Source organism: Coregonus lavaretus (assembly GCF_964263955.1).
Source record: "Coregonus lavaretus genome assembly, chromosome: 13".
Lineage (NCBI taxonomy): Eukaryota > Metazoa > Chordata > Actinopteri > Salmoniformes > Salmonidae > Coregonus > Coregonus lavaretus.
The window spans coordinates 12,151,158-12,178,647 of NC_140000.1; the positions used below are offsets into that span (position 1 = coordinate 12,151,158).

At 43.0% G+C, this 27,490-nt stretch overlaps 1 protein-coding gene across 1 annotated transcript in view; it reads right to left on the reverse strand.

The window, feature by feature from the left end:
• Positions 1 to 27,490, reverse strand: part of LOC311139364 (sperm acrosome membrane-associated protein 6-like) — a gene marked incomplete at its 5' end in the record, with an annotated part of 1,014,348 nt that overhangs the window by 15,682 nt on the left and 971,176 nt on the right. The window lies entirely within an intron of this gene.

Sequence of the window (27,490 nt, forward strand, 5' to 3'; positions counted from 1 at the left end):
CCAAATACATTCAACAGTAAATCAAACAGAATGTTCAATACTTTACCTTGACCGGTGAATGCCAATACACAGAACAGCAAAAGCATCATAAATCCCATTCCTATGTCCACACTATCCTTGTGAATGTGCAATATAACCTCTGCAGCTACTACTGAATGAACAACTAAACACTGCAGTAACTTCAGCCCTTTATATAGACATGTGTCTCAGTCTGAGATGAAATGGGCCATGTTGTATGAAGCGTGTCCCCCTACCAACACTCACACCTGCCTTGTGGCTTGTTGTGTTATATATGCCAAGTGTTTAGGAAAGAGTGGACGTTAGCCAAAACAACACCTCATAGAGTTAAAGATGAGTGAAGTCAGCCTGACAGGTGGATGAGGGCCGTTCATGATACTGACATGTGATAGTGTCTATGACAAAACACTCTTCTGCCTTCATAGCTTATGTTCAATAAATATATTTTATTTCAGAGCAAACTAACAAATAACGTTCTTTAAATAGAATGTTCAGCTGAAGACTTGAAGGCTGCTTGAAACTGTCAGCCAGACACTGTGATTGTGTTTCCTTGGCAAACATTAAGACAATGATAAAATATTCCTCTAGCAAAACATTGAGGAAATAAAAACGTCATTGATCTGATAGCTCAGTATGCTGCCCAGATCATCATTCAAGCGATTAGAGCAAACTAAATGCCAGTTTATTTGTGTAAAAGGGTTAGAAATTATATTTGAACCGAGTCAAATCTTACATTGATTATCACAGGACATTAACATTCTTTCAAGGCATAACGGTTTGGTACTTGCTGGATTCCATTAATCAGTCATGGTATTGTGCTCCACACCACTATGTTGGATTGGCTGGCTCATTCACTCCCACGTCGATGATATCTCTGTAAGGTGGAACTGGTAAACAAATACATCTAGACAACTGACACTGCCAACTAACCATACGAAAGAGTGGTTCCAACGTCTCATCAGAGTACTGTGTGTCACTAGACAGCTCTCTAGTTGTGGTTCTCTGCTCAGGCATAACTCAACACGTACAGGTACAGTATTTTGGATGTGCTCACAACATCACATGCAGGTATAAAACTGTTTGGTCATCCCAATCCAATAAACCTCTCCATTGTTGCGTTCCATATGTACTCTCGCTGCACCCTTTAGTTTGAGTACATTAAGCAATCAAAACACACTCACTGGAACACACACACTGGATGTTTTGACAAGCTAGAGCTAAAGGTCAATTATGTTATTATTTTGGTTTAAAAACTTTTCTTTGAACAGCCATCGTGCAGACACACTTCAGTGGTTGGAAGCTGCAAACAAAGCAATGTCCATACATACTGTAAGCTTTCATTGGTTTTTAATGCATTGCATTTTGACATCAAATTCAGCTTTTCCACAATCAACATTCAAGATCAGCAACACAAACATCGTCAAGTAGAGACTGGTAGGCCTACATAAGCAGCATATACAAACAGTCAAAGCAGCCTTTTATAGGGAGTCTTGGGTGACGTGGAGTGACTGCCTTTGAATAAAGAGTGCAAGACAAGCATAAGCTAGCTACAACACATCCATACACACTGACTACAGTATCATATTGTATCCAAGCCAAATACCCACCAGTTTCAGCGCTACTTTGAAATGCCCTCATCATTCACTCCAAATACACCATACCCTTCCACTTCATTCTCCATATTTGTACAGACAAAATAAAACATATTCAGGGTAAATCTTCACAAGTAACAAAAAGCAACTGTGGTAAACAAATACCGGAAACAAGTAATGCTTTAACAGTGGAGCCAACTGGCCAAGTGATGCCTTGTTGCATCGTCACCGTAAACGGTCTCCTTGTCTAAACACATATGACACACCATTAAAGGGATTTAAAATGATATTATCAGTAACCATTCAAATCATTAGGACTGTATATGTTTTCAAAGTAAAGATAAAAATAAAAAGACAGGAAATGTGGTTATTTTGACAGAGGAAACAAAACAAACCTTTATTATGGTTGCTTTCAGATTTTCCTAACCTTTCTCTGGGGAAGCTCTTATAATGTATCTATCAGCCAGAAGAGAGAGATCCTGGCATATTGTGCATAATATACACCATACAGCATGAAACTAAAGAGAAGGATAATCTCTCAAATCAGATCAATCAAATCTCCAATGGTGTTAAGCGGTCAAATCTGACTAGCAACATAGACATTTGATCCTATTAGTACTTAGCAGTCCTCTACTCAGCCATTTTGGTGGTAAGTCACAGTACGGTCCAATAGAGTAGAGTAGTGCAGTGGTTACCAACCCTGGTTCTTTTTAGTGTAGGCTTTTCTTCCAGCCCAGCATTCAAAAAATTCAACCAATCAAGGACTAGATCATTATTTGAATCATGGGTTGGAACAAAAGCTGGGTAGGAACAAAAGCCTGCACTAAAATACTAAAAAGTGTTCTAAAAGTAGTGAATGTGCTAAAAGCCTGTATCTTGTGTCTCTCCAGGACCAGGGTTTGTACCTCTGATGTAGTGAGTGGGTCATTTGGTCATTGGCCATCAGTTCTCCATCAGCTGGTCTTTGGCCTGTTTCTCCAGCAGGCCCTTGAGGTGGGCGTGTAGCGGCTGGCACACAGCCTGGTAGCCCTGAGGGGTGAGGTGGAGGTAGTCATACAGGTCCTGGTGGGAGATGCTGCCATCCGAGTGTACAAAGGAGAAGGGAGGCGTGGGAGAGGGAGGACACGGCCTCCTGGACCAGCTTGTTGACCTGGGCATTCCTCTCCCGCAGGGGGTTGGGCATCTTACCCCTGGGCAGCACTCCCTGTGGTTGGAAACATACATGATAGCACAGGAAGCTGCTGAGAGGAGAACAGCTCATAATAATGTCCCGAATAGAGCAAATGGAATGGCATCAAACACCTGAAAACCATGTGTTTGATCCCTTTCCACTGATTCAGCTCCAGCCATTACCATGAGCCCGTTCTCCCCAATTAAGGTCCCACCAACATCCTGTACATGATAGTCACTATGTCTGTATAATGGATATTTCTGTATGATGGATATGTCTGTATGATGGATATGTCTGTATGATGGATATGTCTGTATGATGGATATTTCTGTGTGATGGATGTGTCTGTATGATGGATATGTCTGTATGACGGATATTTCTGTATGATGGATATGTCTGTATGGTGGATATGTCTGTATGATGGATATGTCTGCGCTCCAGCGGGTATATCTCACTGGTCATCCCCAAAGCCAACACCTCCTTTGGCCGCAATTCCTTCCAGTTCTCTGCTGCCAATGACTGGAACAAATTGCAAAAATCTCTGAAGCTGGAGACACTTATCTCCCCACTAACTTTAAGCATCAGTTGTCAGAGCACCTTACCGATCACTGCACCTGTACACAGCCCATCTGAAATTAGCCCGCCCAACTACCTCATCCCTATATTGTTATCTATTTTGCTCATTTGTACCCCAGTATCTCTATTTGCACATCATCTCTTGCACATCTATCATTCCAGTGTTAATACTAATTGTAATTATTTTGCACTATAGCCTATTTTATTGCCTACCTCCATAACTTGCTAAATTTGCACACTGTATATTATATGTATTTCTGTTGTATTTTTGACTTTGTTTTGTTTTACCCCATATGTAACTCTGTGTTTGTTTTTATCGCACTGCTATGCTTTATCTTGGCCAGGTCGCAGTTGTAAATGAGAACTTGTTCTCAACTGGTTTACCTGGTTAAATAAAGGTGAAATAAAAATAAAAATAAAATGTCTGTATGATGGACATTTATGTATGACGGATATGTCTGTCTGTATGATGGATGTCTGTATGCAGCTGCTATGAGATGGCTATGTCTGTCTGCAATGCTTCATGAAACGCTCAAAACATCAGAAAGAAACAATCAAATTCACATGTCAATTTGTCTACAAGTCTCCCTATGAGTTAAGAGCTAAATGTAGTGCTTTCAAAGACACCTCAAATCATGCACACCAGTAGCAGCTTTATTAAGTGTAACCTGCTTTAACTCACTGTACATGATAAAGCCAAATACATTCAACAGTAAATCAAACAGAATGTTCAATACTTTACCTTGACATCCTGTGACATCTGCTGATGTAAAAAGGGCTTTATAAATACAATTTGATTGGAGGTGTGTTGGGTCATTGTCCTGTTGAAAAACAAATGATAGTCCCTCTAAGTGCAAACCAGATGGGATGGCGTATCGCTGCAGAATGCTGTGGTAGCCATGCTGGTTAAGTGTGCCTTGAATTCTAAATAAATCACAGACAGTGTCACCAGCAATGCATCCCCACACCATCACACCTTCTCCTCCATTCTTCACGGTGGGATCTGTTAATCTACCATTCCTCTCACAAAGACACAGTGGTTGGAACCAAAAATCTCAAATTTGGACTCATCAGACCAAAGGACAGATTTCCACCGGTCTAATGTCCGTTGCTCGTGTTTCTTGGCCCAAGCAAGTCTCTTCTTCTTATTGGTGTCCTTAGAAGTGGTTTCTTTGCAGCAATTTGACCGTGAAGGCCTGATTCACGCAGTCTCCTCTGAACAGTTGATGTTGAGATGTGTCTGTTACTTGAACTCTGTGATGCATTTATTTGGGCTGCAATTTCTGAGGCTGGTAACTCTAATGAAGTTATCCTCTGCAGCAGAGGTAACTCTTGGTCTTCCTTTCCTGTGGCGGTCCTCATGAGAGCCAGTTTCATCATAGCGCTTGATGGTTTTTGCGACTGCACTTGAAAAACTTTAAAAGTTCTTGAAATGTTCTGTATTGACTAACCTTCATGTCTTAAAGTAATTATGGACTGTTGTTTCTCTTTGCTTATTTGAGCTGTTCTTGTCATAATATGGACTTGGTCTTTTAGCAAATAGGGCTATCTTCTGTGTACCCCCCCCGCCACACCTTATCACAACACAGCTGATTGGCTCAAACACATTAAGAAGGAAATAAATTCCACAAATTAACTTTTAAGAAGGCACACCTGTTATTTCAAATGGATTCCAGGTGACTACCTCATGAAGCTGGTTGAGAGAATGCCAAGAGCGTGCAAAGCTGTCATCAAGGCAAAGGGTGGCTATTTGAAGAATCTCAAATATAAAATATATTTTGATTTGTTTAACACGTTTTTGGTTATTACATGATTCCATATGTGTTATTTCATAGTTTTGATGTCTTCTATTATTCTACAATGTAAAACATTGTAAAAATAAAGAAAAACTCAGTCTCCACAAGGCATTCTGTGTTGCGTCACCTCCCACCCCAAAGTTGAGAGCGTGGAGAACAGCTCTCGCCACACCTGACAAAGACACATCAACACAACACAAGTATGTCAGCTAGAATAACATAGCAGCTGTTATTCAGTTGTGCAACTGGTTACCACCAGTGGTAAAGAGTGCCACAGTCAGGCAGAAAAATCTGAATTTTCTACCAAAGTTAGTTTCCCTGGCTGATATGGCTGCTACTTAGAAATACATTACATTCTATAAATGCTATAAATAAATCTGTGAAAAAGTCTGTTTTGTCAACAAACTCAATGTATTCCAAACACTGGTGGTAACCAGATTGTCATGCTCTAGATGGCACGGTATAATTAAATTGACAATGGAGACTGAAGTACTATTACTTTTAGCTTTGTATCTGAAGCATGTTAAGAACTAAGACCGCTTATTTACATATCCCCTTGACCTTCAACCTCAAGAGTGATACTGATTGGCTGTTAAACACAAGGGCGTTATGGACTATCATTAAAGGTTGAGTCAAAGGTGCTCTAGTTTCACTTTCAATACCAGGCTTTACCTCTGACTCACTCAAGCACATAGTCCTGTGGCCTCGCTGGTAGTTTAGTACACCTGTCTATCAGTGGAGGCTCCTCAGAGGAGGAAGGGGAGGACCATCCTCCTCAGTGAAATTTCATAAAAATAAAAATAGTGAAACATTTAAAAAAGTTAACCTTTTTAGATAAACTATACTAAATATATGAATATGTCACCAAATAATTGATTAAAATACACTGTTTTGCAATGAAAGTCTACAGTAACTTCAACAGCACTGTCTGGGGTAGCAACATGGTGTAGCCGGAGGACAGATAGCTTCCGTCCTCCTATGGCTACATTGACTTCAATACAAAACCTAGGATGCTCGTAGGCCTCACCACCTTCCATAGACATACATGGTAATTATGACCACTTCCGGAGGACGTCCTCCAACCAATCAAAGCTTTTGCAGTTTGAACTGACATGTTGTCCATCCAATCAGAGAATTAGGATCAGAGAATGAACCTAGTGTGTTTTATTGAGATTGTGCCACAGAGCATTATGGGGGTTCTATCTGTTGAGAAGCTTGGTGACATTGTTGGATCAAGATTAAGAGTGATAGTTGAGATTTTTAGAAATCTGACATGCTGTAGGGGATGAAAACAATACTATTTTTCAGTCTGATCAACTGTAGGCTAATAAGAACAGCCTATCCATCTGGTCAGAGTAAACTAATTGGTAACAGTATGTATTTATAGTCCATTTGTGTGTCAGGAGAAAATGTGAATGTGATCAAATTTAGTTTATATTCAAAATTGGGCTGGCTAGGCTGCCGATACATTTTTAATCCAACATTATTAACTGGAATTAATGAATCAACATAATAGTGATGCCAGTTGTGAGTCCATTTTTTAGAAGGCCTACAATTGCATAGGCCTGCATGATGCAAACATGAATAAAGCAAACTCAGCCAAGTGAGTTCTATTGTCTATCAGTTGTTGTCTCTGTGTCTGGGTAGAGGAAATCCCCCTCCTAATCTAGTCTAAATATAATTTGTGAACAAATATAAGGTAGCTGCAGTTTGACAGGATTTTCATCCACCCCTGGGCCATGAGTTTTTTCAGGAGTTTTTTTTTAAACCATGTAACCTGATTAGGAAAAACTGGTCCCATCATAGCCCATATAAAACCTTTTTACAACTGATTAATCACTGTCATACCTTATAGGGTCCAGAGTTTTCCTAGTTAGGTTAACATATAAGGAAAAACTCCAGTCCCCAGGGGGTAAAAATTGCCCCACCGCTCTGGGACCTATGGTGCCACCAGTCTGCTTCCAGTTGTCAGTTATCGTCAGGTATGTGGATGATCAGGGCTTTATTCAGGAAAGTTTCTTGGGCTACTTTGATGAGTCAAGTGGGCGAGATGCGCAGTCTGTGTTTGACTTTATGAATTTTGAGATGTCTGAGTTTAACTTAATTGAGAAACTCGTTGTCCAAACCTACGATGGCGCAGCTGTAATGGAATGTATCTGCTATTTGTATTTACAGCTAAGTCCCCTCCTGTTCCCTGATTAATAGGTGATGACTACTCCACTCCACTACCATTGTCAACTTTCTCCCTGACATGAACTGAAGCCACGTCTCATGTGCCCGCTCATCCACTGGCACATTGAATGTTTCCCCTCCAAGCACTGTTAGTACCCCTATCAATTTTCTCTCATTACTGTATGTAGAGTCAATCACATACACAAACACAATCACATTATTACACATTAATGATTTTACTCCTTGCTTGGACTAACTCATTCTTAGCTCTTTTGTCTAACTGTGTACAGTCGTGGTCAAAAGTTTTGAGAATGACACAAGTATTGGTCTTCACAAAGTTCGATGCTTCAGTGTTATGAGATATTTTTGTCAGATGTTACTATGGTATACTGAAGTATAATTACAAGCATTCCATACGTTTCAAAGGCTTTTATTGACAATTACATTAAGTTTATGTAAAGAGTCAATATTTGCAGTGTCGACCCTTCTTTTTCAAGACCTCTGCAATCCATCCTGGTATGCTGTCAATTAACTTCTTGGCCACATCCTGACTGATGGCAGCCCATTCTTGCATAATCATTTCTTGGAGTTTGTCAGAATTTGGGGTTTTTTGTTTGTCCACCCGCCTCTTGAGGATCGACCACAAGTTCTCAATGGGATTAAGGTCTGGGGAGTTTCCTGGCCATGGACCCAATATTTCCATGTTTTGTTCCCGAGCCACTTAGTTATCACTTTTGCCTTATGGCAAGGTGCTCCATCATGCTGGAAAAGGCATTGGACGTCACCAAACTGTTCATGGATGGTTGGGAATAGTTGCTCTCGGAGGATGTGTTGGTACCATTCTTTATTCATGGCTGTGTTCTTAGGCAAAATTGAGAGTGAGCCCACTCCCTTGGCTGAGAAGCAACCCCACACATGAATGGTCTCAGGATGCTTTACTGTTGGCATGACACAGGACTGATGGTAGCGCTCACCTTGTCTTCTCCGGACAAGGTGTTTTCCGGATGCCCCAAACAATCGGAAAGGGGATTCATCAGAGAAAATGACTTAACCACAGTCCTCAGCAGTCCAATCCCTGTACCTTTTACAGAATATCAGTCTGTCCCTGATGTTTTTCCTGGAGAGAAGTGTCTTCTTTGCTGCCCTTCTTGGCACCAGGCCATCCTCCAAAAGTCTTCGCCTCACTGTGTGTGCAGATGCACTCACACCTGCCTGCTGCCATTCCTGAGCAAGCTCTGCACTGGTGGTGCCCCGATCCCGCAGCTGAATCAACTTTAGGAGAAGGTCCTGGCGCTTGCTGGACTTTCTTGGGCACCCTGACGCCTTCTTCACAACAATTGAACCTTTCTCCTTGAAGTTCTTGATGATCCGATAAATGGTTGATTTAGGTGCAATCTTACTAGCAGCAATATCCTTGCCTGTGAGGCCCTTTTTGTGCAAAGCAATGATGACGGCACGTGTTTCCTTGCAGGTAACCATGGTTAACAGAGGAATAACAATGATATCAAGCACCACCCTCCTTTTAAAGCTTCCAGTCTGTTATTCTAACTCAATCAGCATGACAGATTGATCTCCAGCCTTGTCCTCGTCAACACTCTCCCCTGTGTTAACAAGAGAATCACTGACATGATGGCAGCTGGTCCTTTTGTGGCAGGGCTGAAATGCAGTGGAAATGTTTTTGGGGGATTAAGTTCATTTTCATGGCAAAAAGGGACTTTGCAATGAATTGTAATTCATCTGATCACTCTTCATGACATTCTGGAGTATATGCAAATTGCCATCATCAAAACTGAGGCAGCAGATTTTGTGAAAATTAGTATATGTGTCATTCTCAAAACTTTTGACCACGACTATAGTGTGTTGTGTTATTGTTTTTTGTCTTCCCAGTCAAATCCTGTCCTGCACTGGTCAAGCCTCTGAACACCTCAACTCATGCCTCATACCCTCATTCAATCACTGATGTGATCCCTTTCCAACACTGTGTAAGTAGCCCTCTCATTCCCATTCCCCATAATATTGTACTATAAATGTCTTTATTAAATGCTTTAGGTTAAAATAATTAGTCTGATGATTTTTAAACACACTTTGTCGTCTCTGTGTGTTCCGTGCCTATACCGTGGGTCTCCCATCCTCCTCAGTTGTTCAAGTCACCAGCCTCCACTGTTGTACAATTATATATTTTTATAATATTAAAACGTGTCCCAGTCCAACATGCCTAGCTCTGCCCATTGGGGGCGTGGCTTACAGAGCGCTCATTGAAATATGTGCTCCTCGCATCTTCGTATTCCACCGGATCGCGTTACAGTATCTCACCACACCTACTTCTATGATATCATGGCGGTCCGCAAACAAAAGTTTAAAGTGCATAGCACCACCTACTGTGCTGGAATGTACGATCAATCATGTTCTGCACAATTCTGTACTACCATGAAAATAAAATAAAAAAACAAATACATCCCTACTAACTTCTACCCCCACCCCACCAAAAAAAAACTCCCAAGCCCCCTACCCCATTGAACTTGAGCTATATCATGCTGAAACACTCCATCCTTAGGATTGTTCAGCATGCCAACAACCATTTCAACAGTAACATCTGTTACCCCCAACATCTGTCTCCAAAAAGCTTAAATCTGGCATTTTTGCTTTCTACAACCTGAGTCATATTGATAGCCTTAACAATAAAAGCTATGAGGTCAACTTTATTCATTATCAAAGTGTCCATTGACACCGCACATTCATGAGCGCAAGATATCTGAACAGGCATCGAAACCATGCCAGGACCATCAGAAGCACGTGCCCCAACAGTAGGTCTACTTACTACAGGAACATCCATGTAAGTTCCATCCGTCCGCACTGTATTTCTACCAACCTGTTGTGTTACTTTCTTCACTGCCTCAACATATGACACCTTCTGCACTACTCGGACCCTGGCCATCTCCACCTGCCTCTCTCGCACCGGACACTTCCAATCCCCAGCAACATGGGCACCCCAACAATTGACACACACAATTTCATCCACTGAAACTACACAATCCTCTGTCCCATGCCCTCCAGCAACACTCCCCACATCTTGAAATCTCCCTCCTACACACTGCTGCAACATGACCATAAACGATGCACTTGAAACAACACAGTGGGTTTGGCACAAAAGCTCTAACAGGATAACTGACTCTGTTTCAATACTCTCACCACAGAGTCTGCGTCACACCAAACGGCGGGCGTCACAAACACCAGGAATCTTCCACTTCAATTGCTCCACCTGCACACTTAACGCTACCCCAGAAATCACTCCTTTCAATGGTGCCCCATTCTTAAGCGCAAAGCAAGAAACAGATCTTGACCCAAGTTACGTGACACAGAGCTCCCGCTACCTCAGGTCCGAAGAAACACAAACAAATATCACAAGTACACTACAGGTCACCTTCACTGATTCAACTGCACCCAACTCCTTTCCAACCTACCCTGAAACCACAAATGGATCCGCCAAAAGTCACTCCTACTGGACCAGATTCTTTTTTATCATGTCCATCAATGCCAGTCTCAGGCTCTGAGCTCTTCACCACACCTTCCACCTCACTTAACTCGTCCTCATTTCCATTTCACCTCCAGAACTCGGTCTGGAGCACGGCTCACTGTTTGCACTTGACACCAATCTTCTTTGACGACCCATCTATATTTTTGTCGCCATCTTCCTCAAATTCAAATCCAACCTCTGCTTTCCTCACTCTCTTCGACCTCTTCTTCCTCTTTTTCCCCCTCCATTCCTCCTCAGAAATTCACCTTTCTGTGTCCCTGTCCCAATATTCCTCTTCTACCGACATTGCTTCAATAGGGTGCGTGTCGTCTTCCCCTGATAATTCCTGAAATAAAAATGTCAAGTCACTACAGAATGTAGTGTTGATCACTCATAGGCGAGCTACTTCAGTAAAATATAGTTTTGTTTTCAGTCTAGCAGTGGAGGCTGGTGGGAGGAGCTATAGGAGGATGGGCTCATTGTAATGGCTGGAATGGAATCAATGGAACGGAGGTTTCCATATGTTTGATCTGATTGATACCGTTCCATTGATTCCATTCCAGCCATTGCAATGAGCCTGTCCTACTATAGCTCCTCCCACCAGCCTCCACTACAGTGATATGTATGTGCATATATATGTAGTGATTTGTATGAATACTTCCCTAAAATATGTATTTTCTCTGTAAATTAAGGCTATCAAAGTGACTACCAAAGGGGATTATAGTTGCAGATAAATGTAGCATACCTCCTTATTTCTAGCTTTGGAATCGTCCGGTGTTTGTTCATGAGGGAAAGGCACGCCGCCGTTGCACAGATTTGTTTGATTTATTTTACCTTTATTTAACCAGATAACAGACCAAGTCACCGATACAAACCATGAGAGCTGCTTAGCTTCTTCAAAGGAATACAGACATATGCAAAAAGATTGTGTGTATCGCCGAGCTCTGTCACATCGTTAATCAATCAAATAGTGATAATTTATTCATTTAGCACATTTCTGGGTTTGGAGGATGCCAGGAGAACACTACCTGCCGAATGATGGAGGAGGAATAATAGTCTGGGGCTGTTTTTCATGGTTTGGGCTAGGCCCCTTTGTTCCAGTGAAGGGAAATCTTAACGCTATAGCATACAATGACATTCCAGACGATTCTGTGCTTACAACATTGTGGCAACAGTTTGGGGAAGGGCCTTTCCAGTTTCAGCATGACAGTGTCCCCGTGCACAAAGCGAGGTCCATACAGAAATGGTTTGTCGAGATCGGTGTGGAAGAACTTGACTGGCTTGCACAGAGCCCTGACCTCAACCCCATCGAACACCTTTTGGATGAATTGGAACGCCGACTGCAAGCCAGGCCTAATCGCCCAACATCAGTGCCCAACCTCACTAATGCTCATGTGGCTGAATGGAAGCAATTCCTCGCAGCAATGTTCCAACATCTAGGGGAAAGCCTTCCCAGAAGAGTGTTGGCTATTATAGCAGCAAAGGGGGGACCACCTCCATATTAACTCGGGGCGGCAGGTAGCTTAGTGGTTAAGAGCATAGTGCCAGTAACCGAAAGGTCGCTGGTTCTAATCCCCGAGCCGACTAGGTGAAAAATCTGTCGATGTGCCCTTGAGCAAGGCACTTAACCCTAATTGCTCCTGTAAGTCGCTCTGGATAAGAGCGTCTGCTAAATGACTGAAATGTAATTAATGCCCATGATTTTGGAATGAGATATTCAACAAACAGCAGGTGTCCACATACTTTTGGTCATATAGTGTATCAAATCTCAGCACCTCAATAACCATGTCAACCTGTCACTAACTAATAGCTCACTGAAATGGCTCCCTCCAGGTATTTTCTCCTGGCTCTCCAATCTGGATGCGTTCATATTACGGCAGAACTACCTGAACAATTTCTCTGCGGTGGCAGATTCTGTGTCTCACTTACCGAAACTAACTAAATTAGACCTGTGCAATAATTATCCAATGTTCTTCCAGCATTCTAATCACCTACCAGAGTCCCTCAACACCCTCTATATCTGTAAAAACAAACTGGTCACTTTAGCATGTGAGTGGGGCTTCCTTAGCCATATAATACTGCTGGATCTCTCCTACAATGACCAGCTCCCTTCAAGGGCTTTCCAAGGTCGGGACTTACAGAAACTAAACTACATGCGTTTGCGTTCAACCAATGTTACAGTGCCAGAGCTTTCGAATGTCAGCAATGTTAGAGCTGGGCACAGACATTTCTGGTATGGGGTTGAAAACGGACGATCTGCTCATAAAGTTATGACACCTTTTGGGTACAAAGGTCAAATTTGTTCAAAAGCTGAGTCTGGGAAGCAGTGGGATACCGTCATTGCAGAAGAACACACTTTGCAGCTGTCCACCAATCCGGAGTTTATTGGACCTTTCCTTCAACCAGTTGAGGAAGGTAAGCTGCCTCCACTTTCTCAAAGAAAAGGATCAAATCAAGAACTTCACAGCAGAGAAAAAACACCTCACCTCCCTAATGTCCTGCAACAGACAGAACCTCTCTTTTCCAAATCTGAGCTACCGTTACAATCGCATACTCAATGTCAATTATTTTGCTTTCCATCACACACCAAACGTGAAGGCCCTACAACTCAACATAATCGCCTATCTTGACCATAAGACTTTCAGTGGGCTGACTAGTCTTGTCACACTGCATCTGGACAATGACCTCCTGATAGATAAATACAACATTAGCTTTGAAGATCTGCAGAGCCTGGAAATACTTAACCGACGTAACAATTAGATCACTGTTATTTTCAATAAGACTTTCCATTCACTCCAATACCTGCACATTTTGAAACTTGGAGGGAACAAACATACTCATTTTGAAGAGTTAGCCTTTGTGGGGCTCAATAACCTGGCCAAATTTTACCTAGACGGAAACAATCTCAAACAGATCAACAGCGCCAAGTTTAAACCATCCCACGGCACACTTGAAGTGCTTGATCTACAAAGGAATCAGGTTAGCTTTTCCTCTAAATGCACCAACTCTCGTTTTGTGAATCTGACCAATCTTTGCAACCTCAAACTAAATGCACAGATGCCCCAGGGCCTCAACGTGTTGCCTTATGCCTTTTTCTGTGGCCTCAGCTCCCTCCAATCGCTCTAACTAACCGACATTCACGTCTTTAGTTTCGCAGCAGACACTTTTGACCATCTGACCAACTTTACTTTCCTCTCATTGGACAACTCCTGTGCTGGGGTGATGCAGCTGTGGCCGGGCGTCTTCAAAAAAAGTATTCAACCCTTTGCTATGAGACTCGAAATTGAGCTCAGGTAACAGGGTTGGTTATGTTTCCACTTGCCTCTAAAGAAATGTGTATTTAATGTTCAAGCATTCTTATTGGTTGGTTCAACTCTGATGACAATAAGGCGTGTTGTGATTGGCCACGCTTGCAGCTAGGGGGAGATCGCAAACGTCAGGTCTTCCCAGTATGAAAATGTGATGCAAGGGGTAGGTCATGTTCTGAATACTGTTTTATATTTTACAATGTGTACAAGATTGCTGTACGTTACTGATTTATACATGTGTGGGTATATGGTACCTGTTAGGGATTGAGGGGCTTTCTGGGATGTGCTTTTGCATATGATTGCTGTAGATAAGTGTGTTAGCTAGCATACACCGATGTAATGGTCACATAAGCCCACTGCTAACACAGTTGCCTTCATGCTACAGATTTTGCCATCTACAGCCATCAATATCGTTAAGCTCTGCACAACTAACGTGCTGTTTCCCATTTAACAACTGAAATAAATGATGCTCAACTGGGACCACTAGCTGATGTGATTTATTAGGAGAAAACAACATACATCTGTTATACTGGTGCCGTGACTCGTCTTCTTGTCTTCGCGTGGAGGGATCCGAGACGTTTTAGTTATTTAGCAGACGCTCTTATCCAGAGCGACTTACAACCCTGGCGTTGGAAACACCATGCTCGCCCAACTGAGCTACATCCCTGCCGGCCATTCCCTCCCCTACCCTGGACCAATTGTGCACCACCCCATGGGTCTCCCGGTCGCGCACGGCTACAACAGAGCCTGGATTCGAACCAGGATCTCTAGTGGCACAGCTAGCACTGTGATGCAGTGTCTTAGACAACTGCGCCACTCGGGAGACCCCGGCTTCAAGAAGTACTGTGGTTGCTGATGCACACCAGAGGCCTAGGTTTCGCTTTCTGCACAAGTGGAATTCTCAGGGAGTGGGGGAAATATAATGTACTGTTTATTACTTGTATGTGGTGATGCTATGATTATTTAGTGATGTAATTGTGCTGTTACGCTAGTAACCTTCCGAAGCCAATTAACGTGAGGGCGACGCCATTTTCTACCACACGGTGGCGACAACTATTTATTAAGGCGTTTCTTGTTACTTTTCTGTGTTGATTCTTGGTCTAGTTAGACAACTACTACTGAACTGGTATTTTGAGTGCATTATGTTCAAGCTGATTTTGTAGAAGTGATCATATTGGATAACACGGACGTGCCCTCCCAGGGGAAGATTCGGTCCTTTCTCGGAATTATAGTCTATTACCAGCAGTTCATTGAGGGGTGCTCCACCATCGCTAAGCCGCTGCATGGGCTGACAACGGGGACGAAGGCACCACGCCATGGGAAAGGCAAGAGGAAAAGAGGAATACATAGGAAACTCACAGCAGCAGACTGGACTGGTGAGTGCAAACAGGCCTTTAGTCAGTTGAAACAAGCTCTCCTCGATCAGGTCATGCTAGCCCACCCTGATTTTAGTAGACCTTTCTTGCTGTCTGTAGACGCATCTAGTAATGGATTAGGTGCTGTCCTCTCCCAGGTGCCAGAGGATGGGTCTGCAGCCAGACCCGTAGCATTCGCTAGCAAATCACTTACTTATGCACAGTCAAAGTATCCTGCCCATACGTTAGAGTTTTTTGCTTTACGCTGGGCCGTCTGTGAGAAGTTTAGTCATTGGTTAAGGGGCAAGCCTTTTACTGTATGGACAGAAAACAATCCATTTACGTACATCCTGTCCAAGCCCAAATTGGACGCCTGTGAACAGAGATGGGTTGCTAAACTCGCTCCATTCGAGTTTGACATCAAGTACATCCCCAGTCCCAAAAATTTCATTGCTGATGCACTCAGTAGACAGCCATTTGTGCAGCCGAGCGCTCTCCACTGCATCACAAGGGTTCCATACAAGGCATTGCTGGAAGAAGCTGCGGGAGTACATGCTGAGAAGGTGCAAGATGTGTTCCGCTGGTCGAACCACCCATTCGACCTCGAAAGCTGCTCACCGTCAATTGAGGCAGATGCCTGTGAAATTGTCATGGACTGCCAAACTACCTCCTATCCTTCTCCTGGTTCTCTGTCAAAGGAAGCGGTGTCAGCAGTCCTGAGGTCGCAAAGGGAGGCTGGTCTACAGAACTGTGCGCTGTTACTGCCTCAGCTCACTCAGTCACTGGTGCCATCTGAGATGTCAGATGTGAGAGTGCTATCCCGTGACGACCTGATATCAAAGCAGCGCCAGGATGACGCACTCGCCAGAGTTGTCTTCTACATGGACAGGGGCCATAGACCTTCTAGGAGGGAACGTGGCCATGAACCACTCGAGGCTCTGCGGATTCTGAAGACCTGGGAGAAGCTCACTCTGAAAATGGGTGTACTATATCGCGTTACCAAAAGTTTGCTGTCAAAGAAGAAGACGTACCAGTATGTAGTACCCACCTCAATGAGGGCGACAGTTTTGAAGGGTGTCCACGATGAAGCCGGTCATCAGGGGCAACAGCGAACGTTGTACCTGACGAGACAGAGGTTCTTCTGGCATGGTCTGGAGTCGGATGTGAGAGAGTATGTCAAGACCTGCAAGAGGTGTGTGTTCAGTAAGGCCCCCGAGCCAGAAGCAAGAGCTCCACTGGAGAACATCATCACGACTGAGCCCCTCGAGTTGGTGTGTGTGGACTTCTGGTCTGCTGAAGACTCCAACAACAAGTCCTTGGATGTTCTGTTCGTCACTGATCATTTTACTAAGATGGTCCATGCCTTCTTGTGTCCAAACCAATCAGCTAAAGCAGTGGCACTTCAGCTGTGGAACAACATATTCTGTGTGTATGGTTTTCCTCATCGAATCCACTCTGACCAAGGGGCCAACTTTGAAAGTAAATTGATTGCTGAGTTGTTGAGTGCTGCAGGAGTCCATAAGTAGCACACAACTCCCTACCATCTGATGGGGAATGGGGGAGTCGAAAGGTTCAATAGAACGCTGGGAAACATGATCAGGGCTTTACCTGCGAGAGCGAAGCACAGGTGGCCCCAGAAGCTGAAGTCGTTGACCTTCGCCTACAACTGTACAGTCCATGAAACCACGGGCTACCCCTTTCCAGTTGATTTTTGGGAGAACCCCACGTCTGCCTGTCGACATGATGTTTGGTACTGTGCTGCAAGACTCAGAGGTTGTAGACTATGACGAGTACATCAAGTCCCTGACGAGAGACCTGAGGGAGGCCATGGAGACGGTACAGGTGTCGGCAACCAAACAGCTGAAGAGGCATGCGGGCCTCTACGACAGGAAGATCAGAGGAGCTCCAGTGGAGGTCGGTGATCGGGTGCTGCTGGCGAATAAGGGTGAAGGTGGAAAGAGAAAGCTGGCGGATCGTTGGGAGAACAACCTCTATATTGTTACGGAGAAGAATAGTGACATCCACATCCTCAAGATACAGAACATGTCAACTGGCCAGGAGAAAACGGTCCACCGTAATCTGATAATGCCTGTAAACTTCTTGCCTCTCCCCGACACTGCCTTGGAGACACCTAATACGGGAGACCGGGAGGATCTGAGTGAGGAGATGGAGGACTCATCCATGAACGATATACCAGAAATGGACATTGGTGAGAGGACTAGGGTGTGGGTATCAGAACAGACCTCGGGGGAGGCACAGCCGGAGCACTCCGAAAAAGAAACCCCAGATGTGCTGGAAGATGGGCCACTGGCGAGGGATCCTCAGAACTCACCACATTCTGAGGGTACCACTGGTGGCACAAGCATGTCAGAGCTAACCTTTGGAGAAGAAATGTCCGAACCCTCTGAAGAAGAAAAGCATTCTGAAGATGCAGCAGGTAGCACAAGCTCCAGCAACAGTCACAGAACCCTTGACCTTGACTATCCACCGACTGTGGACAGTGACCTACCAGTGGTGGTTGTAGGTGAACAAGTTAAAAGTAATAACTCTGTTGGGCCTGTCAGGTCAGGGGCTGGTCAGGTTAGGAAACGCCCAATGAGACTCATAGAGACACAGAGGGTTTTTCATACATAATTCATTAGAATACCTGTGTGGGTGTAGGATTAGAATTCAAGTCTGTAGCCCATTTTTATTTTTATTTTACTTTCAAGAGACCCCATGGAGGTCATGGGTCAGAGGTCAAGTTGGCCAAGGTTTTCCTGTCTGAGGTTCTTATTGTCACTGAGTGTACTGAACATGTAACAGGCATGTTTTCCTATGGGGTCTTTGAATTCCCCTGATTCTCTTTAGTGAATAGTCTTTGCACTGGAATATTTGGACATATGTATTGCAAGGTATTGCATACCTCATTTTGTTTCTTTATAATATGCAAGTGTAATTCAGCAGGGGAGAATGTAACAGGGTTGGTTATGTTTCCACTTGCCTCTAAAGAAATGTGTATTTAATGTTCAAGCATTCTTATTGGTTGGTTCAACTCTGATGACAATAAGGCGTGTTGTGATTGGCCACGCTTGCAGCTAGGGGAAGATCGCGAACGTCAGGTCTTCCCAGTATGAAAATGTGATGCAAGGGGTAGGTCATGTTCTGAATACTGTTTTATATTTTACAATGTGTACAAGGTTGCTGTACGTTACTGATTTATACATGTGTGTGTATATGGTACCTGTTAGGGATTGAGGGGCTTTCTGGGATGTGCTTTGGCATATGATTGCTATAGATAAGTGTGTTAGCTAGCATACGCCGATGTAATGGTCACATAAGCCCACTGCTAACACAGTTGCCTTCATGCTACAGATTTTGCCATCGACAGCCATCAGTATCGTTAAGCTCTGCACAACTAACGTGCTGTTTCCCATTTAACAACAGGTATTTACACATGTTATATTTTGTATTGTATTTTTGTATTTTGTTCGCCCAGTATGAAAATGTGATGCAAGGGATTTTGCCATCGACAGCCATCAATATCATTAAGCTCTGCACAACTAACGTGCTGTTTCCCATTTAACAACAGAAATAAATGATGCTCAACTGGGACCACTGGCTGATGTGATTTATTAGGAGAAAACACAACGCAAGGAGAGTACGATATACATCTGTTACACTCAGATGCATCCTGTTTCCGTTGATCATCCTTGAGATGTTTCTACAACTTGATTGGAGTCCACCTGTGGTAAATTCAATTGATTGGACATGATTTGGAAATGCACACACCTGTCTATATAAGGTCCTCTGTAGCTCAGCTGGTAGAGCACGGCGCTTGTAACGCCAAGGTAGTGGGTTCGATCCCCGGGACAAACCATACACAAAAAATTTATGCACGCATGACTGTAAGTTGCTTTGGATAAAAGCGTCTGCTAAATGGCATAATATTCTTATTATTTTAAGGTCCCACATTTGACGGTGCATGTCAGAACAAAAACCAAGCCATGAGGTCAAAGGAATTGTCCGTAGAGCGCCAAGACAGGATTGTGTCAAGGCACAGATCTGGGGAAGGGTACCAAAAAATGTCTGCAGCATTGAAGGTCCCCAAGAACACAGTGGTGTCAAACTTTCTTAAATGGAAGAAGTTTGGAACCACCAAGACTCTTCCTAGAGCTGGCCGCCTGGCCAAACTGAGTAATTGGGGGAGAAGGGTCTTGGTCAAGAAGGTGACCATGTGGAACGCTTTCGACACCTTGTAGTCCATGCCCCAATTAATTGACGCAGTACTGAGGGCAATAGGGGGTGCAACTCAATATTAGGAAGGTGTTCCTAATGTTTTGTACACTCAGTGTATTTAGAAAGAGAAAATACTTTGCACAATATTCATCTAGTCAAATATCTATGTAGTCAAATATGAACAGAGAAGAAGGAAAAAGGTGTAGAAATATATTTAACTGATGTCATCACTCATCACCATGGTATTTACAGGAGTAGAACTTTGTGAAACTGACTCATGACCATTCTTTCCCAATCTCTTACAATTTTTTTCCTCAGGTTTCTGGACCTGTCGTCCTGAGAAGGAACATTTCTGCTGTAATTGCATCCTGATACAGAATATATCTCTCATTCCACTATCATGCTGTTGAAGGAATTATTTATCTGAATATTTTAGCTAAACATTTTTCCTTGTATTATTTTCTTTAATAGAAGTTTATTCAAGTTTATTCGGCGATGTCATTTACAAAATAGCCTCCAACACTCTACTCAGCAAATTGGATGTAGTCTATCACAGTGCCATCCGTTTTGTCTCCAAAGCCCCATACACTACCCACCACTGTGACCTGTACGCTCTTGTTGGCTGGTCCTCACTACATGTCCGTCGTCAAACCCACTGGCTCCAGGCCATCTATAAATCACTGCTAGGCAAATCCCCGCCTTATCTTAGCTCATTGGTCACCATAGCAGCACCCACCCGTAGTCTGCGCTCCAGCAGGTATATCTCACTGGTCATTCCCAAAGCCAACACCTCCTTTGGCCGCCATTCCTTCCAGTTCTCTGCTGCCAATGACTGGAACGAATTGCAAAAATCTCTGAAGCTGGAGACTCTTATCTCCCTCAATAACTTTAAGCATCAGTTGTCAGAGCACCTTACCGATCACTGCACCTGTACACAGCCCATCTGAAATTAGCCCACCCAACTACCTCATCCCTATATTGTTATTTATTTTGCTCTTTTGCACCCCAGTATCTCTATTTGCACATAATCTCTTGCACATCTAGCATTCCAGTGTTAATACTATTGTAATTATTCTGCACTATAGCCTATTTATTGCCTTACCTCCATAACTTGCTACATTTGCACACACTGTATATATATTTTCTGTTGTATTTCTGACTTTATGTTTTTTTTACCCCATATGTAACTCTGTGTTGTTTTTATTGCACTACTTTGCTTTATCTTGGCCAGGTCGCAGTTGTAAATGAGAACCTGTTCTCAACTGGCTTACCTGGTTAAATAAAGGTGAAATAAAAAAAATAAAAAAAATAAAAATCCAGATTAGTATCACAATGACCTGGTGGAATAACCAAAATGTATCAAACATGCTTGTTGGAATATTTTTGAATAAATTGAAATGTTCCATAAGGGTACACAGTGCATTCAATATTTTTTGACAACTTTGACACATTCTATATGAAAAGGAAAGGTATGTGTTGATTTAACAGAACAATACTAACAAATCTCTACTTGTTGTTTTGTGCTGACTGAAAACAAGTCATAAAGCATGACTCATTTGAGACAGTATAGATTATGCTCAAATACGTTCCAAGCATCACACACTTCAAACCCTTGACTATAAAGCAGTGTTCTATATGCCCTTGACCCTGTTCAGTGTTTACATCTGTCAACATGTTGGTGACATTCATAAGAAATGACTCTTCAGAGCAACACTGCAAGTGAGTTGAGTCTGCTGGGTGGGACCACTAAACCATTATTCAGACTAATGTAATTTACCTGTCAGGAACACGAAGATGGTCACCAAGTTATGGATGTTATTAGCTTTACAGACAAATAAAAACTCATGACATAGTATTCTTGGAAGCAACTATTAAATACCTTCAAATTATAACTTTAGCTCTAAAGAGTATCAACAGAATTACAATAATTCAATGCGATGGTTATCTTGTTCTTGGCCCTCATGCCCAATAGTCACACCTAGACACCCGATACTACTACTCCAAAATATAGTCTGTGTTTGAGTTAGATAGTGAGATATACAGTGAGCTCCAAAAGTATTGGGAAAGTGACACATTTGTTGTTGTTTTGGCTCTGTACTCCAGCACTTTTCCATATAGGGTACATTGTTTCGAATTCGAAATTACAGCACTTTTTGTAAATAGTCCCCCCCCCCCCCCCCCCCCCATTTTAGGGGACCAAAGGTATTGGGACAAATTCACTTCTGAATATTTAAGTAGACAAAAATTTTGTATTTGGTCCCATATTCCTAGCATGCAATGATTACATCAATCTTGTGACTCTACAAACTTGTTGGGTGCATTTGATGTTTGTGTTTTAGATTATTTTGTGTCCAATAGAAATGGCGCAGTGGTCGAAGGCACTGCATCGCAGTGGTTGAGGTGTCACTACAGACCCGGGTTCAGGCACTGTCACAACCGGCCGTGACTGGGAGTCCCACAGGGCGGCGCACAATTGGCCCATTGTCGTTTGGGTTAGGGGAGGGTTTTGCATACATTATATTTTTCATACTGACCCCCCGTGGGAATCAAACCCACAACCCTGGCGTTGCAAACACCATGCTCTACATCCCTGCCGGCCATTCCCTCCCTTACCCTAGGCCAATTGTGCACCACCCCATGGGTCTCCCGGACACGGCCGGCTACGACAGAGCCTGGATTCGAACCAGGATCTCTAGTGGCACAGCTATTTCCAGGTCTCTCCAGAGATGTTCGATTGGGTTCAAGTCCGGGCTCTGGCTGGGCCACTCAAGGACATTCAGAGACTTGTCCCGAAGCCACTTCTGCATTGTCTTGGCTGTGTGTTTAGAGTCATTGTCCCGTTGGAAGGTGAACCTTCGCCCCAGCCTGAGGTCCTGAGTGCTCAAGGATATCTCTTTACTTTGCTCCGTTCATCTTTCCCTTGATCATGACTAGTCTCCCAGTCCCTGCCGCAGAACAACATCCCCACAGCATGATGCTGCCACCACCATGATTCACCGTAGGAATGGTATTGGCCAGGTGGTAGTGGTGGAAAGAGTACCCAATTGTCATACTTGAGTAAAAGTAAAGATACGAAGCATGTGTTTAGTGAGTTCGCCAGATCAGAGGCAGTAGGGATGACTTGGGATGTTCTCTTGATATGTGTGTGAATTAGACAATTTTCCTGTCCTGCTAAGCATTCAAAATGTAACGAGTACTTTTGGGTGTCAGGGTAAATGTATGGAGTAAGAAGTACATTATTTTCTTTAGGAATGTAGTGAAGTAAAAGTAAAAGTTGTCAAAAATGTTAATAGTAAAGTAAAGTACAGATACCCCAAAAAACTACTTAAGTAGTACTTCAAAATATTTTTACTTAAGTACTTTACACCACTGCCAGGTGGTGAGCGGTGCCTGGTTTCCTCCAGGCGTGACGCTTGGAATTCAGGCCAAAGAGTTCAATCTAAGTTTCATCAGACCAGTGAATCTTGTTTCTCATGGTCTGAGAGTCCTTTAAGTGCCTTTTGGCAAACTCCAAGTGGGCTGTCATGTGCCTTTTACTGAAGAGTGACTTCCGTCTGGCCACTCTAGCATAAAGCCCTGATATGTGGATGGTTGTCCTTCTGGAAGGTTCTCCCATCTCCACAGAGGAACTCTGGAGCTCTGTCAGAGTGACCATTGGGTTCTTTGTCACCTCCCTAACCAAGGCCCTTCTCCCCCGATTGCTCAGTTTGGCCGGGCGGCCAGCTCTAGGAAGAGTGTTGGTGGTTCCAAACTTCTTCCATTTAAGAATGATGGATCCCTTGACACAATCCTGTCCCGAAGCTCTACGGACAATTCCTTCGACCTTATGGCTTGGTTTTTGCTCTGACATACACTGTCAACTGTGGGACCTTATATAGACAGGTGTGTGCCTTTCCAAATAATGTCCAATCAATTGAATTTACGATAGGTGGACTCCAATCAAGTTGTAGAAACATCTCAAGGATGATTAATGGAAACAGGATGCAAATGGGCTCAATTTCAAGTCTCATAGCAAAGGGTCTGAATACTTATGCAAATAAGGTATTTCTGTTTATATTTTTATAAATTTGCACAAAAATCTAAAAACCTGTTTCCAAATGCTCAAGTTTGCCAAAAAAGCATCTGGAAGCACCTCTATGATCATCAAGACTTTTGGAAGATTGTTCTATGGACAGATGATTAATCACTATAACCTTCCGGCTGTGAGCTGAAGCTGAAGCGCAGCTGGGTCAGGCAGCCAGACAATGACTCAAAACACAATTTGATGTTTTGGAATGGCCAAGTCAAACTCCAGACCTAATCCCAATTGAGATGCTGTGACAGGACTTGAAACGAGCAGTTCATGCTTCAAAACCCCAAAAAGACTCTGAGTTAAAGTAGTTCTGCATGGAAGAGTGGTCCAAAATTCCTCCACAACGAAGTGAAAGACTGATCAACAACTGCAGGAAGCGTTTGGTTGGAGTCATTGTTGCTAAAGGTGGCACAACCAGTTATTGAGTGTAAGGGGGCAGTTACTTTTTCACACAGGGGAATTGGGTGTTTGTGATGGAAATGTTATTGTGTGTATGTGAACGTATGTTTATCACAATGGTGCTTTTGTAATAACATGTCTTGGTTGGGTTCATGAGTGTGACTGGTTGATTGCACACTATCACTCCCAAGCAATTTCAACATTATTCTGGGACTAGATAAGCGAAACAAGGTCTCAGCTTTGAGAGAAAACGCCTTGTGAGGTATCAGTCAGTCACATTTAGGAACCAACGTTAATAATGAATAATGTAAATCATTTTTGAGTCCTTAGTGGTGAATTTCCACGACATGTTGCATAACTTTTTTAATTAAATAAAATAAGTCTCCAGAAATAGCACTGTTCCCTTTATCTAATATTGGGTTTTGGTTGAAGATCTGATAACATTCAGTATCAAAAATATGCAAAAAATATAGAAAATCAGAAAGGGGGCAAATAGTTTTTCATGGAACTGTAAGTGTTTTCTTGACAGGTTCAATGTGAACAGTGTCTTATGAGCCCACATTGCCTTAGCCACTGTGAACAGATCATGAGTTTCGACAGCGTCAGAGGACCTATCCCCGGCATCATTTGCCATGTACCATCCAGCCTCCTCCCAGGACCCGTATAGGACAGTCAGAGTTGATCAGATTTACAGTAAACCATAATCAACATGAAAACACCCCTGTGTGTCAACAAAAAAACACAGTGGGAAAAATATACGTGGGTAAAACAGGGCGTGGTTAGTTGGGTAGGTGTGTGTGAGTGTGTTCTGGCGGCAGGTAGGGTGGGTAGGTACATTTGCATCATCTGACTCCAGCACCATTACATGATCCTGAATAAGTAATAGCTGATTGAGAGGAGACCGTGACTGTGCAATATCGACATGTTTGGATTTACCAAGAAGGCTGGACAGTCATTTGGTTCATAGGAAAGTGTCCCGTTCATTTCTGATCCGTGGTGTTTGATAAGTGGCAGAACTATGGAGTATCCTCTGGTGTGTGTTCTCTTCCTGGTGCTGCTCAACTTCACTACAGGTGAAGTGGACAATACACTAATTCTGGAAATATATTGATGCCTATTTGTGCTACAAGTAACAGGTTGTTAAAGTGTCTCTGTTTTTAACCACTTCAGTCAAACGGTATCAAGTCAGAAAGATGGAGAATCTATTTATATTACATTGACAACCAATGTCTAGGCTCTAAACAAATACTATAGAGAGTAGGTCATTTTATAAATGTTTAGTTCAACTTGAAGGCACTGATTTTGAAACAAAAGCAAGTATTTCTGTTAAAGTGCCATAGTCGGAAGATCTGCTTAAAGATTTTTTTGTATTTTAAATAAAATATTGAGAAGACTTTTGTACTGATTAATAACATCTCAAAACATGAACTAAACTCATCAATCCATCCTTTTCTAGATGTCTCTGGCCAGCTGTTGGTTCCTTCTATGAACCCCTTAGCTCTGGGCAGCAATGTCACACTGAACCTAGTTCCCCAAAGCCCCATCATCATAGGGACCTGGTCATATGAAACTACAGTTGTCGTACTTTTCTATCCTACTGGCCTTAGTGTGCATATCAGTTATCAAGACAGAGTCTCATTTAATCGCTCCTCCTCAGAGCTGTCCATAAGCTCTCTCCAACTCAACGACTCAGGAATGTATACGATCCAGGGAATGGAGCCAGACCTGCACACAGTGGTGATATTGTCTGTCCGGGGTAAGGAAATTAACTCTGCCTGACTGTTTCTCCTTCTACGATGGTAGACTCTCACTCACACACTCACTGGCACACACAGTCATTTGCTAACACACATGCTCACCTGCACACTCACATCCAAACATGCATGCACATACATTCTCTATCAATGATTAATCTCTGTCACAATAATAAAAGGCAAAGTAATTTTCCTGACATGGAAAGCTAACACTTAAATGTGTCAGTGTATTCTGAACCTATAGTGAAGTTGGCCTTCATAATACCTTTGAAAATAATGAACCTGAACAGATCACAGAGTATGAGCAAATTTTTATTTTCAATTTCAGATAAGACGTACACAATACCTTTTATGTGTGTGCAAAGAGACTAAGGGCTCTACAGCGCTCAATCCTGTAACTTGGTCTCTATGAAAAGTAAATAAAATAAAATAGCATATTTAGAGTAATTTCCAAAACAAGTTTTACAGTGTGAAACAAAACATGGTTGGTTGTAATTCAGTAACATCACACAAAAACACTTTCTTGAGACACATCCATCTTATCTTGACTGCCATCTACTCTCTCACCCACAGAGCCCATTTCAAACGTGACTCTAAGGGCCAACGCCACTGATCTAGTGGAATTGAAAGACACTGCTATTTTCACCTGCTCCGTCTCCTCTGGCACTTCCCTCTCTTACCGCTGGCTGAATGGCAGCTCAGAGGTAACAGCCAGTGACAGAGTTCGGCTTGGTGGTGGGAACAGCACTCTCACCATAGTCAGTGTGACACGATACGATGAAGGGCCTTTTAGATGTGAGGTCAATAACGGAATCAGCAATGGCACCAGCCAGCCCATTGGCCTCAACGTTAGATGTGAGTATCAGAGTCTGCAGTACATATGAATCATACACAACAGACATGGATTCTACCTTGTCATTGAGAGCCAGCATGCCATTCAATGATGCAATATGCCTATTTTCATCCCAAACCATTCCTCTGTGTTCACATGATCCAGGTCATTATTTGCATGGATCATTAGTACACTGTGTTTCGTAGAGCAGGACGGAAACATATTCGAGGTAATGTTACCCCAACACATCATTGTTATTGGTTCCTCCCATAGACGGCCCAAGTAACCTCACCATGATGGTACTTCCTGAGATGACCATAGGACATACAGCCTACAAATCGGGCTCTGACATCACTCTGTCCTGCTCCGCTCAGTCCAAACCCGCTGTGTCCTACAAGTGGAGGTTTAATGGGGCGTTCCTAAACGAGCAAAGCCCACAGCTCAGCCTGCAGAACACCAGGGAGAACCAGACAGGAAGTTACTCCTGCTTAGCCCACAACAATGTCACACTCCGATTCGCCACCCTGACCACAATGATAAAGATCATGGGTGAGGCAACATTCATTGTTACGAAATGTCATATAGTTGGTAGTGAATATTTGATTATTGATGGTTATGAATACAATGTTATATAATTAGGCAATAAGTCCCGAGGAGGTGTGGTATATGTCCAATATACCACGGCTAAGGGCTGTTCTTATGCACAACGCAAC